Raw genomic sequence first — 13,575 nt, 5'->3', positions numbered from 1 at the left:
CCGCCGGGCCGGGGCGGGGAGCGGCCCGTGGTGCCGGCGGGCCCCGCCTCCTCCGGCCGCGCAGCCGCCGTGCCACGGCCCCGGGCCCCACTGCTTCCCGTGCGGCCGGGATGGTGGGGCCGAGTGTCGCGGCGTTCCCCTCGGACTCACCCCCCTGCCCTGCCCTGCCCTGCCCTGCCCTGCCCGCTTGCCGGCGCGCTGCAGGGAGTGCGTGGGGCTGACCGTTCTCTCTTGGGCAGCCATGGCTGCGCTCAGCCCAGCCAGACGGTGGTATTACGTCCTCATGACTTCTGCAAATCCATTGGAATCCCGCTCGCCCGGCTGCTGCCTCACGTTACTGCTCCTTCCAGGCTAGGCTCGTTTACGTCCTCCGTCCTCAGGAACACTGAGATGCTGAGGTCCAAAGTCGTCCTCATTAACCCCCTGATCAATGCTCTGTGCATTAAGATACAGAATTTAACTGCAGGTCTGTTTATTTCCAATAAATTATTTCTATCCGCACAAATAAATGCTAACTAGCTTCATAACAGTGAGCGCGTAAAGTGGTTTCCAAGGGTCAGTTTTCGGTCATCTCTGGTTGTTTCTTGTCGCCTGCCCTTTGGTTCCTTACCTGATGGCAAGGTGTCCCAACAGTCGAAGAGCAGCACTGAGGTTGCCTGATGAAGTGATGGTGCATTTCACACAATGTGAACCTCCATACGTTGCAAAAAACCCCTCCAGAACAACCAAAAAAATTTGAGCTTTTTAAAGCCGATACATACTGTCTGTTCCACGTGCTGAGCACAAGTATAATGTGGCTCACCCTTCCATCGTACACAATGTTCCAGCATATTGCTTTTTATAATCGAATGTATAAAATCTATTCAATTCAGTGTGTTTCCACTGCTGTGCTGCTGCAGCTTTTGTGCTCTGCATCCACATGCCAGACAGGGCTAATGTGTGATGCTCATCTCTCAAAATTTTCTGCTGGAAATTGTGGTGGTTTCACCCAGGCAGCAGGCAAGCCCCACACAGCCACTTGTTCACTCCCCCACCAGCAGGATCAGGGAGAGAATCAGAAGGGTAAAAGCCAGAAAACTCATGGGTTGAGATAAAGGCAGTTTAACAGGGAAAGCAAAAGCCACTCACGCAAAAAAAAAGTGGAACAAGGAATGAATTCCATGCTTCCCATGGGCAGGCAGGTGTTCAGCCATCTCCAGGAGAGCAGTGCCCCATCACACATAACAGTGACTTGGGCAGATCCCCCAGTTTACACACTGAGCATGATCCCATATGGTCTGGAATATCCCTTTGGTCAGCTGGGGTCACCTGTCCCGGCTGTGTCTCCTCCGAGCCTCCCATGCACCCCCAGTCTCCTCACCAGTGTGGCAGTACAAAAAGCAGAAATGGTCTTGGCGCTGTGTAAACGCTACCTGGCAATTACAAAAACACTTTGATATTATCAACCTTTTGTTCAGCACAAATCTAAAACACAGCCCCATACCAGCCACTGGGAGGAAAATTACTCCAGCCAAAATCAGCACAGATATATATGTGCTTCACCTTGCTGGCACAAAATCAAAACAACTTTTATTGAACACGTATGTATTATTGAGATATCCTGAAACTTCATCTCTGCCACCATCTTATTTATTTTTTGTCCATAACGCCGTGCATGGAATTGTTGTAATAGATCTGTGGACAGTGGATCTGATTGCTTTTATATTTAACTTCTGAGTTGCAGGTATATTTGGGTCTTCTACTTACTGTTGTTTTAGCACACTAGATATGGAAAGCCTGAAGTATTTGAAACATTATTTAATGTGTTCATTTATTACTTTAGATGTGGATTTGGCAGCTCTTATGAAACAGTAAGAGTCTTGTATGTGTACTTCTGTCCACAATTGAAACACAAAGATATGTTCCTCCTGGAAAGAAGTTTTATACTAATCCAGGAAAGAAAGGAGCTTGCAATATTGCTTCTTGCAGAGTATTTTATTAAATGTTTTTTGAGTTTTGAATACCTAAGTAATTAATTTTGTTTTTACAGTTATGCAAATCTTACCATAGGTGAACAATATCTGCATGAACCTGGTGAGGTAGAAAGAATAAATGTAAAGGTAAAAAAAAGTCCTTATTATATCTTAGTGATATATGATTATTTATTACCGTTTACATGAACTTTTTGCTCCCTATGGTGTTCGCTTTAGCTTGAAATCACTAATATTTATTTACAAAGTGAAGGAAGGAAAAGAAATTAATGACCATTCTCTATAAAAAAGATTTAGATATTGTTCATCTAGTGGTTTTGGGGTTTTTTTTGAGACATCTGGCAGTATCCCATGCAAGCTCTACCATTCAAGATTTGACCTTCATTTTTTATTTGGAGATCCTAAGCAAGAACACAATTGTGAGCAAACAGCGCCAGCTGAAAGCACAGTAATACTTCTATGTTGTCAGAAGAATGGGACCACATTATCCTAGATGCTATATAAAAACCCCATTGTTCCTTTTCTCATGTAAGTTCATAAATGTAAGCAAACTTGTAAATTTGCTTGCACTGGTTTTATTTCTCCTGTATATTTTTATCATATGTAGTGAAAAATGGCAGCCAGAGGACATTTTTGGTCTAGGGCAAGAAAAAGATTAGAAGAAATAATTCAGCTGCCTGCACTTGAGACAAATTCAGAGTCAAAGCTAAGCATTTAGTGCAGAAAATGAAAACAGAGAAAAGGAGGTGGGATAGTTTCCACTGGGAAAATAAAAAAACAAACCAAAACCAGAAAAAAAGGAGGAAAAGGATGAAACAGATAGGAATAAATATCTGTGAAGGTTTAGAGGGCATAAGAAATAAAGCCTGGAGCTAGTATGAGGAATATATAAGAACACACTTCATAAATTGATTAGTGCCATTTTTTCTTAAAATTTAAATGGCTAATATTCCATTCCACAGAATATTTCATCTTGATACAGGTTTTTTTTTTTTGAGATGCTAAACTTATGCCGTTCCCTTTAGACTAAACTTTAATTTCACTTTTAAATGGGTTTATGATGCACAAATATCTATTCAGTGACTCCAGATAACTAATACAGTAACACCCCTTAATCTGTCACTTTCCAGCTCTTCAATTTGGAGCTCTGTCATCAGTAATTTAGTACTGTGCTCTGCTAACCACTGTTTTCCTTTTATTATGTTCTTTACCCTTGACTGATTTGACTGTCATTGATTCATCTGAGGAAGATGATGAGAGCAAGGAAAATGTAACTATTCCAAAAGAGAAAGCAAAGTGCTTACACACTTACAGTTGTGTTGGGTTGTTGGCCTCATAGATGAAGCACTTGAGATCTTTCAGAATGGAAATCTATTCAGAAAAGTTAGCTGCTAGAAAGTCAGGCTCCTCAGGTTGACAGTACTGGTGATCCCATGGCTCCCATGGAGAGCTTCAGGCTCCCTGTCCTTCACAACTGATAAATGCTTTTTCCTGAACATTTAAATTACATGTACTTCCTAAGCTACTGCACATTTTCCCTCACTGCGATACAAATTATAATGGGAAAAATTGCTTTATTTTTGATTAAAATGCTTACAGCTGCACTTCTTAGGAATGCAGCCTCAGCAGACTGGGGTTTAGCTGTACTTTGAGACTGCAAAAAATTAATCAGATCCCTGCATGTTTTTTAACTAAAAGTTGTCCCTCTTGCAGTATTGGTGGACATAATGTTTCAGGAAAAGCCAATGCTGTATTCAATCCTATATGTTAGAATGCTTATTGACAATAATGCCCAAGCTCTGCTGTCTGTAACCTATACCAGTATTGGACTTGGAGTTTACTACAATAAACTGCAAGTGATGTAGGAATTTCCTTATTTTTTGCCAAAATGCAGCTCATTTTAGTGTTATGTTTTTACATTTTCTGTCCCATTTTTAAGACCCTTTCCTCAAAATACAGACTTATGAAAGAACATTTAAAACTAAGAATTCCTCAAAATAATGACTAAAATTTTCCTTAGCATTTCTGTTGGAGGAATATTTGGGAGTTATATATATAATGTGATGCAGTCTGGTATTCAATATTATTACTTGCTTTTGCATGAAAAGTATTGTAATTAACTCAGTTGTATTGTAAATTGGCACTCGAAGAAGGTGGTATGAAAGGAAGCACATATGATCACATTTGAGGTCAGCATTCTGCTGACCCTTGTGTAATTAAAGTGTAATTAAAAAATCTGAAGATGTCACAAATAATAAGAAACGATTGATTTTCCATCATCCTCCTGGACCAAAAAGCATACCTGTTACAGGCATAATAACTTTAAATGTGATAAAGTAAGCTGCTCTGAGTTCTTGTTTTGTATATGCTAGCAAAAGTAATTACCACAGTTGTTTATTAGTGTCTAAAATAATTTTAATAAATGAAGAAATGAATTATTTAAAAAAGGGGAAGAAATGTGTAAGTGTTGCCACAAGACTTGGCTTTCAAAATTTATTCCTACTCTCGTCTGGAATTCAAATTACTTTATAAGGCTATATGGGTCACAGAGACCTTCAAAATCATGCTATACAGATGCCACTGAAAAACTATTATACTTTACTATTTTCTGACTTGATAAATGTGAAAAGACCAGGAATTTTCGTGTTCAAAAATGTTTTCCCCCTATGTTTATGGAATAAAATTGGCTCCCTCGGCTGGCAGACATAGCATTTGGTGATTTAAGCCTCTGAAATTTTTGGACAATGGCACTCAAAATGAATTCTGAACTACAAATAGTGCTATGCTAGAAGAGATCTGTAGTACACAGTGCATGTATATAGGTAGATATATTTTTGTCTTTTTTTTCTTACTAAGCTATTCAGCCTTGCTGTTCAGCCTGAGGAAGGACATAATTGCTCCTTTCTCCTGCCCTGGATTGTCTGAGCCCTGCTGCCGTTGCTGGCAGGGGACAGGATCATCTCCAGGAGCATTAGCGCTGGGAAGGTCCCTGGGGAGCACCCGGGGCTCCCGCCAAGAGTAGAGTCTCTCTTGGAAAGAGACGAAGCAAACGTGGCAAAACATGAACCTCGGGGGACTTCGGGCACCACTGGTCAGGGGCAGGCGGGACAAGCCCTTCATTCCAGCACAGGCTCTCCTCCGCCCCCCTTTTCCTCCCCGCCGGAGGCTGCTGTGGATCGCCCGCAGGGAGCCCGCCCGCAGGGTGGCGGAGGAAGGCTGGGAATGGAGGGCTCGGGAAGCCTTCGCTGCCTGGCCGCCCTCAGTGGTGGCAGCAGCCGCTTCGTACGGCCCTCTTGGCGCTCAACATATTGCATAAAACCTAAAGGTCTGGCAGGATTCGTTGGTGGAAGAACAAGTTCAAACACAACCCTTTAATTTCACGTTAAAATTTAAAAAATCTGTAATATAATGACTTAAGACGTGGAGACTCTCCAGAGCGTTTGCCGGCCCAGGACTTCTCTGGCTACAAGGCAGGAACAGGGATAGAAATCTCTCAACAGAACGCCGGTGGCACAGTCCCTGGCTTTTGTAATATAATTGGTTGACTAGTTAAGTGGTGGGAGATGTTGAAGAAATTTGGGCTTTTTAATATTCAGTCATGGGACTTGTCATTCAGTGCTGATGCTAAAAGTTTGCACGTGTTTATAGCATCGGAAGATCATAATTCTGCAGACTGACGGAGTCGTCGATAATTCTCCATTTCAGCATCATTTTGGATGGGTAGTTTGCAGTTATGTAGGTAAAAGAGTCAAGGTGGGGTCATGACTCTCCGTCCTTAAGAATGGCATAGCTGTAATACTCAAGGTTTTCAGGTCTCTGAATAGTTCTAATGTGTTTTTGCAGAAGTACAAAGTTAGTGAAACCACTTTACACCTGTTGAGCGACAGCTGAAGAGTTTAGTGACTGGAATTAGGCCAGCAGTATTACACAACACCAACAAACATAAATCTTATATTTAGCTACTTACCAACTATGAAATAATTTATTTTCGTTTTTCATTTTTGTGGCATCGCAAGGGGAAAAACAAATTTTGGTTTATGTGAGCAATCCATAATTAATATAGCATAAAATCTGTTGCTAAAATCTGTCTCTTGCTTACAGTTTTGGGGAGTTTTGTGGATGCTATTCTAAGATGAGTGACAGTGTTATCTCCAGAGATGTTTCTTCAATGCTCTTCTGTTCAATAAAATTAGAACCTTTTACTGGGAGTTGTTCATGGAGAAATTTGTCCTTAGAGTTTCAGGAAAGGCTTTTAACAGTTACTGGCCTTGATCTTCAAATCAGGCATTTCAGCTTGTCCTTAAGCTATGTTACCAAATCAAGTAGGATTTTTTTTTGTTCTTATATTGGGCTGTTTTGTCAAAGGTAACTTACAAAATGTTTGTTAAGTTGTAAAAAAACATACTATACCATGAAAGGTCTGGGAGACAGCAGAAAGCATTGTTTCCAAGGAATGCAAGAGCAAGAAGGATGAACTAGTGATGCAGGAATAATTCACCATTTGAATTGAATAAATGTTAAACTAATTTATCAGCTCCTGATATAAGCCATCCAAATTGTGGAAATTTCTCAGAATACTGTATCTTCTTTATTAATGAAGATACAAGCATTAAGAATAGTGAGTTCTGCCATTACACATGGCAGGAATTGACATACACATCAAGTTCGTATTACCAGAAGTATGTGTGTGAATCTCAGCCAGGCAGAGAGTTAATCCTATGACACTATCAGTTTACAGACCAAATGAGGGTTCTAAATAATGAAATTACAGATCTAGCCAGGAGGAGAATGTTTACTTGGAAATTTCTTCATGGTATTTTGCTGCCAGTTTGTGCCCTCATGGGGTTTGTGTGCAATGGAAACTGTTCTTAGCTTATCTGCGTTGTGATCTTCCTGGATTCCTGAAAAGTCAGTAAGACCAGGAGGGACAACAAGGAAAGCCTTCTGGAGTTGTCAGCTCCCGTTTGCCGTAAATAAACAAGATGAGCTCTTTGAAAATACGACGGCTTCCTAAATAGAGAAAAGTGTTTAGTCCCAAATTGGAGACAAACAGAGAATGGGTATGGAGGTCTTGACCTGAAAACATAATGGAAGTCTTGGCTTGAAAACAATAGGATCATTGTAAAATTCAGATGTACATGTTTATCTGAAACAAGACCAGTACATTGCTCTGTTTAGAAATAAACTACATTGTGCACTTCATTTTCTATTAACACACATCCAGATATTGACCCATGAGAGACCCTCTGTATTTCTCCAACAAGAAAACCAATGAAACATAACAGAATATTCTTTTTGGATTTCTTATGCAAAGTACAGGAAAATTGTCCAATGCAGAAAGACATTCCAGGAAGTTAGACACTGCGCAAAATCATAGAAAACAGCAGTGGGGCTGTTAGTTAATTGTCTGAAAATGAAGAATTGGTTTAGCCAGTTTTAGTTTGTTCTGTGTTAGCAATCAGTGATGATTTGTGTAGCTGTCCTTCCTTCTCTCCTGAGCTCTTTCCCGTAATATCATAGTTATCTGTTGTTAACATAAGGACTCATCTAATTTGCAGCACCATTACAACATGCTTCTTGTTAAAAACCACCCAAAAACATTCACAAGAGGTGTGGAGGGAAAAGAAGCTGATAACCAAGCACAGGAGTAGATGAAATAGAGCAACACTGCATCAGGAAATTGCCAGACATTTAGCAATAAGTGAACAAAAGTCAGAAAGTATTGGCAAGTAAAATGAGGAAAGGCATAGTAAGGATTCTGAAATACAGGATTTGTTTAGTGGCATGCAGTTATCTGAGCAAAGGCAAGGTAATTAGTTATGAGATGGTATTAGTAATTTTGAGGAATAATATTGTTCTTGGGGAAAAAACCCCAACCCCAAAAATCCCACTTCCAAAAGGTATCAAAGTTGTATAAACTGTAAAGAATTTTGGAAGCATTCTTAACAATTTTTGGGCTGTTGAACAAGCTTGGAAGAGATTATACACACCATAATTCAGCCTCAGATTTTAATAGTGATCAGAGAGTAAAAAATGGAGAAAAAGTCAAGAAGAATAAGCCCAAAGTTCACTTCAAAGATGCTATTCTGGAATTTCCTAGGCTTCATAAATTAAGTTTATCAGTAATTTATTAGAAAAAAAAGAAGAAAAAATAAAAGCTCCTGGAATATGCAGGGGCAAATCAAAGTTAAAAATTATAGGGAGGATACGATAAGATGCCAGGATTTGCATTGTAAGGAAGAGCTAGGCATGCACTAAATGGAAAAAAATACAGTGACCAGTTGCTATATACAAGAGCAAAAAACACCTTAACAAGGCCAGCTATCAGGGACAGTAAAATCTGTGAAGAGATGATGTTCAGCACCTTGTGTGATGAGGTGTATTTTGAGAGTAACTTTCAAGACTCCCCAGTTGCCTTTGTTCTCTTCTGACTTGGGGTATGCAGGTTCTTCAGAGAGCTTGCCAGACCAGGACTTCTCTGGCTACCAAGGCAGGAACAGGGAAGATATCTCTCTGCAGAACCCTGGTGGCACAGTCCCAGGCTTTGTGTACAAGTGGTGGAGATCCCCTGTGTGCCCCAGAAGATGGTTTTGGCATCAGTTTCTGAATGGGACCGTGTGAATGCTATTGTGCTCGTGTGGTAATGAGAGTGGCCCACTTATTCCCCACCGCTTGCCTTAAGAGCTGAGGGCAGCTGATGGGATCACTTTTAAGCTGGGAATTGCTGCAGCAGGCTAGTATGAAACCTGATGTTAAAGGTTTTGGTGGAAAAAAAAGTTATGGGAAGAAAATATGTAACTGGTCGTCCACTTAGGAAAAAATAATTTCTGCTTTGTGGATAAGTGAATTGTATGTGGAGGTAAAACCTGATCTTGAAAAGATGACAAAGTAAATAACCTTTTTTTTTCCCTTTTTTTTTTTTTTTTTTGGATAAAGAGTATCTATTCCTGGTCTCAGGAAGAATATATAAACTGTAGAACAAATTCCAGTAAAGGAGAAAGATCAATTTCAAAATATCTTTTTTTGGGTAAGTCTATGAGTTAAGGCTTTCTCTTACTTTTTAAAAGGTAGTCATTTTAATGTGGAAGAGACATCCTCTGAAGATGAAGGTGATTTTTTTTCCTCAAAGATATGAGGAGAATTGTTCTTTTCCTTCCTTGCTTTTTTTCCTTTAATTTTCTTTTTGTGATGTTTCCAATAAGTAGGTATGATTAGAGGCTAATAGTTTTAATAAAATCAGAACTGATATATTTTTAAAAACTGCTGAATACATTCCCAATCCTTAGAATATTGCATAGATACTGATTTATTTTACAAAATGCTTCAACATCATCTAATGCAAAGCTTTAGAAAAATGTCTGGCATTGCTCTTTCAACTTGAAGGTTCAAGAAGTGCCAAGGATGACTCCTATTTTCCTCAACTGGTGTTTGACATTGATTGTCTGTTCCCTAAATAAAGCTTTCACAAAAAATGTCAGCAACAGTTATTTGCTAACTGGTTTTAATAAACAAAAAAAGGAAAAAGAAAGAAAAGAAGAGAGACAAATTCAGAAGCAGTCCATTGTTCTCATAACTTGCAGTATCAGATGCCAATCTGTCTTAAAGAGTGCATGACTCAGGTCTTTATAACCTGATGAATCTTCTTAGGGAAAAATGGGCTAAATATGAACAGCTGATGAAATTTGTTTATGTCCCTCATTATGATAGAAAAGTTAGAATCAGCTACAGGCACAGCTGTCACTTGTTGATTATTGTGAAGTGATGAGTAGACATGTTCCACCAACCTTTGAACAGGTGCAAGCTTGACAGGTTTATTGAAACATGATAGGAGTGAATATACAAGTATGTGAGGCGCTGGGATCTGACTGGGTGATCATAGAGACAAAATCTGTTAAATACTTGGAAATGTCAGTTTGGTTCTTTAGCTTGAGAGGCAATGCATGGGTCAGAGCTGCTATCAGTTTATGTAAATTGACCTCCCCAGGGATATCTGAAGTATCAAGGGCAGAGTCATTTAAGAGATAAATTCAAAAGAGGATTCTGGTATCACCACTGTTGGCAAACTTGCCCACTTTCATGTAGGAATCTGTATGAATGTAACTATTCATACTGTTCTGCTCTACTAGTTATTTTGTACAATGTATCCAGCATCCTCTGCTATTAGTAAGTTAAATATAAAATTAGACAACATTTTTGTCTGACCTTGGAATTTTGGGAAAAAAGAGATTGTCCTACTTTCAGATTACTGTATTATATCTTGTTTTGTGGTGAGAACATGAATTTGAGCCCTTTCAGCATTCAGAAGGAGGCCTTGTTTCCAGGAAATTTAATTGCCATGAAAAGCCTTTTGGCAAACAGCAGTGAGACCCAGTGTAACACTGTGTTCTGAATGCCTCAAAGGTTTTGCCTTTTTTTCCTTTCATGCCATAGTAGGGCCATGGTTGATTGGACAGCTTGTTATTTGCCCAGGTGTTAACAGTGTAAAGCATATTTTACTCAGTCCTTACTTCTGCCTAGAGCAGGACAATAACTGCTACAATTTTTGCTAACAGACATCAAAAGTCCCATCTGTGCTCAGGCATGCTTTTCAAAGAAAAATATCATAGGGTCATTAGAACTTCACACTTAATAAGGGAACTTACCTCTATGGCATTTCTGTGGTCTTGTAAGAAAAACAGCACTGTGTGTCAGTGCATAATTTCCGAAGAACCACACTTTCATATTCTGTCAAGGGTGAGAGTAGCTCTGGATTCAAAAAGGCTAAGAAGAGTTACTGAGAATAAAAGTGTCTTAGTTAAGTATTTGGCAGTTTTATCCCACTCCCAACTTTCTTAAATGTGCAAGATATAGAAGTAAAAATGTTAGAAGTCCAAACTGCACAAAGTGAAGCAGTGGTGAGAATTATTTGTGACACTGCCATTTATAATAGAGAAATGTAATTCAGAAACATGATTATTAAATAAAAAGCATTCATTTATTATTAATGCATTAAGTAAGTTCTATACAAATGGAATAGTCAATATATGAAAAGAATATTTTGCCTGTAAGTAGAGGGAAGACTGATTGTCATTTGTGCAATCATAGATTCTCTTTGGTCTTTATTCTTCCTCACGAAAAACTACCTATTCCTGTGCTTTCTGTATTTGCACAGCCTGTGAGCACCTTGCAATTACTCTGCAAAGCTGGTGCTGGGAAACTCTGGATTCTTTTCTCTATGCAAATGAACTGGATATTGCTGTGCTTTGTGCCAAGAGTGTAAAGTGTTGCTATTGACACCCTACAGGTTTTGCATAAAATCAGAACATTGCTCTTTGTTGTAATACAGAAACTTGGCTTTGGCCTGAATTTGGCTGCATGTATTAACTGTTGTTTTTCTCCCTTTTTTTTTTTTTTTGGTTGCCATTGAACATATTGTTCCAGTCATGTCTCCGTAGTATATCTGGTCTAATTAATATTTAACTTTTTTTAAACTCATGTTTTTACAGGATAATTAAAAACTTCTCAAATAAAAAATATACTAATTTTTAAAAATCATTATACAGAGGATGAGTAATCTGTATAAATCTGGTTTTAAACAGTAGCATGAAAAGAAAAATTGTGTAAACCTTGCAAGAGATTTTTCCTCTCAGAATCCTGTTGGTATCTAGGGAATATTTTGTTTTCTGAGTAAAAATAATAATCTTTAACTGTTCTACAATTTCTGTGTTTTGTGATTTGTCACTCTAGCACAGCTGTAAGTTTACCAGCCCTGTATAAAACAGTATTTCTTTAAAGTTTTATTTTGGACAACTGTCCTCTCCTGTGCCAAAGAGAGCATTTTTTTTTCACAGTAATATAATATACAATCTTTCAAGACTCTCCTAAAAGCTTTACTGCTCTTTGGGTCATGCACTGGTGTGCAGAGAGGGAAGATTAGGAAGGGTACATGTAACTAAAAACACTCACTGAGAATGCTAAAACAAATGTGTGCTTTACCATATATAGAAACAAAACCCTTTGTGAACTCATTGTGTAGATAACATTTTTTATGCAGCATATGCTGTAGAAGCAAAAGATTTTAGTTGATGGCACTGACCATAAACTGAAGACTTCCATTTTACTTCAAAACTTCATGCACTTAGACAAAAAGAATTAATCTGCTTGTGGAGATTTCTTGTTAACAGTTTCAAAAGAAGCTATCTGAATAGCTTGCTTGGATGACAGGAGGAAAAAAGAGAAACAGAAATGGGTAAATCTGCAGAGTACAGTTACCTTCTGAGATAAAATTTGCTGGACACATGTCAGCAAACACGTTTTATTTCCCACCATTTTATTTATAAATGTGTGAATCCACTGGGGAAATAATGGTCCTGTCCTTGTTAAAAAGACCTCTAAAATGGAGTTTAAATCAAGTGCATGTCGTTTACAAGAAAATCAGATCTATAGTCAGCTGCACAGTTATTCTCTTTGATGGTTTATAGAAATTTGAACCAGAAGTCTTGATCAAACAGCTCTGAGCTTCCAAACATCTGAAATCAGGTCCAATTTCTGAGACTGCATAAGCAGTCAGTAATTTAATTTCTGCTAAGAAACCTTTCCCCTGTGAAACTTGCAAGCAATTCTTAAAGCTATGTGTGCTTTAAAAGGCAGTGAGATGCAGTAGGAGCAGATTGGTTGGTATTGAGGACCTGGCATCTACCTTAACACGTTGCAGTCATGGCCTATTCAGCTCTAGTTTGATTCTGTGGATTGAGTTCCCATTAGTGGTTGGTGTTCATTAGCTGTGCTCCCAGAGAACAACTTCTGGTTCCATTTCATCCTAAGGAAACCACTTTGTGCACTCTGAAGTTGTGTGATGTGAACCAAAATGCAGTCAGTGAGAACAGTGGGGGAAGTTTACTTTCAATAGCTCACTTCTGATCTGAAAAAAAGTGCTAGTCTAATTTTTTAGGTGATGAAATGTAGTTGAAAAAATGAAGGAAGCTATTTAGTTGATGGAAGCAACACAGTTTCTTTTAACTACTTTGGAGTACTTTTTTAGATTTTAGATTGTTGGCAAAACTGCATTACTTAAAAGGGCAAAAGCATTTGTCTTAGAAGAATTGATTCAAAAGTACCATATAAATTAATCTATGTATTTTCAGAAGCATTTCTTGGCTTCCTCATTTGGAGTATTGCAGTTTCATACAAGTTTTTAACATCTCCCAGAACAGCCCTGCTGTTTATGCATCAGTAGCATAGCTGGGGAACACTTTTCACACTTGTTGCTTAACATCTGAAGAGCTGAGATGAAAAGCATATGAGGTCACACTTCCTACATTTTTCTCCATCTAAAATAAATTCCATGCCTGCCTTTGGCTTGTAATATGTGTAAGAGTCTAGACACAGCTGAGAGGCATAGTAGCATTAAGCTACTATCATGATTGAACGGCTACACTGTTCTGAAGAAGATAAAGTGGGTAGATCTTTAGCTGGACACCTTGTGTGTCAGGAACCAATGACACCCTACTAAGATACAGAATTCAACCTTGTGCATGCAATAGAGAGAATTGGTGTATCTTCCTCTCGCATTTAAAACTATATTCAGTTCTCCCAGACTGAAGTGGCTGTGGGATGAGATTTCCTA

Source organism: Corvus hawaiiensis, chromosome 5 (assembly GCF_020740725.1).
Source record: "Corvus hawaiiensis isolate bCorHaw1 chromosome 5, bCorHaw1.pri.cur, whole genome shotgun sequence".
NCBI classification, from domain to species: Eukaryota; Metazoa; Chordata; class Aves; order Passeriformes; family Corvidae; genus Corvus; species Corvus hawaiiensis.
This window is presented reverse-complemented; position numbering follows the sequence as displayed.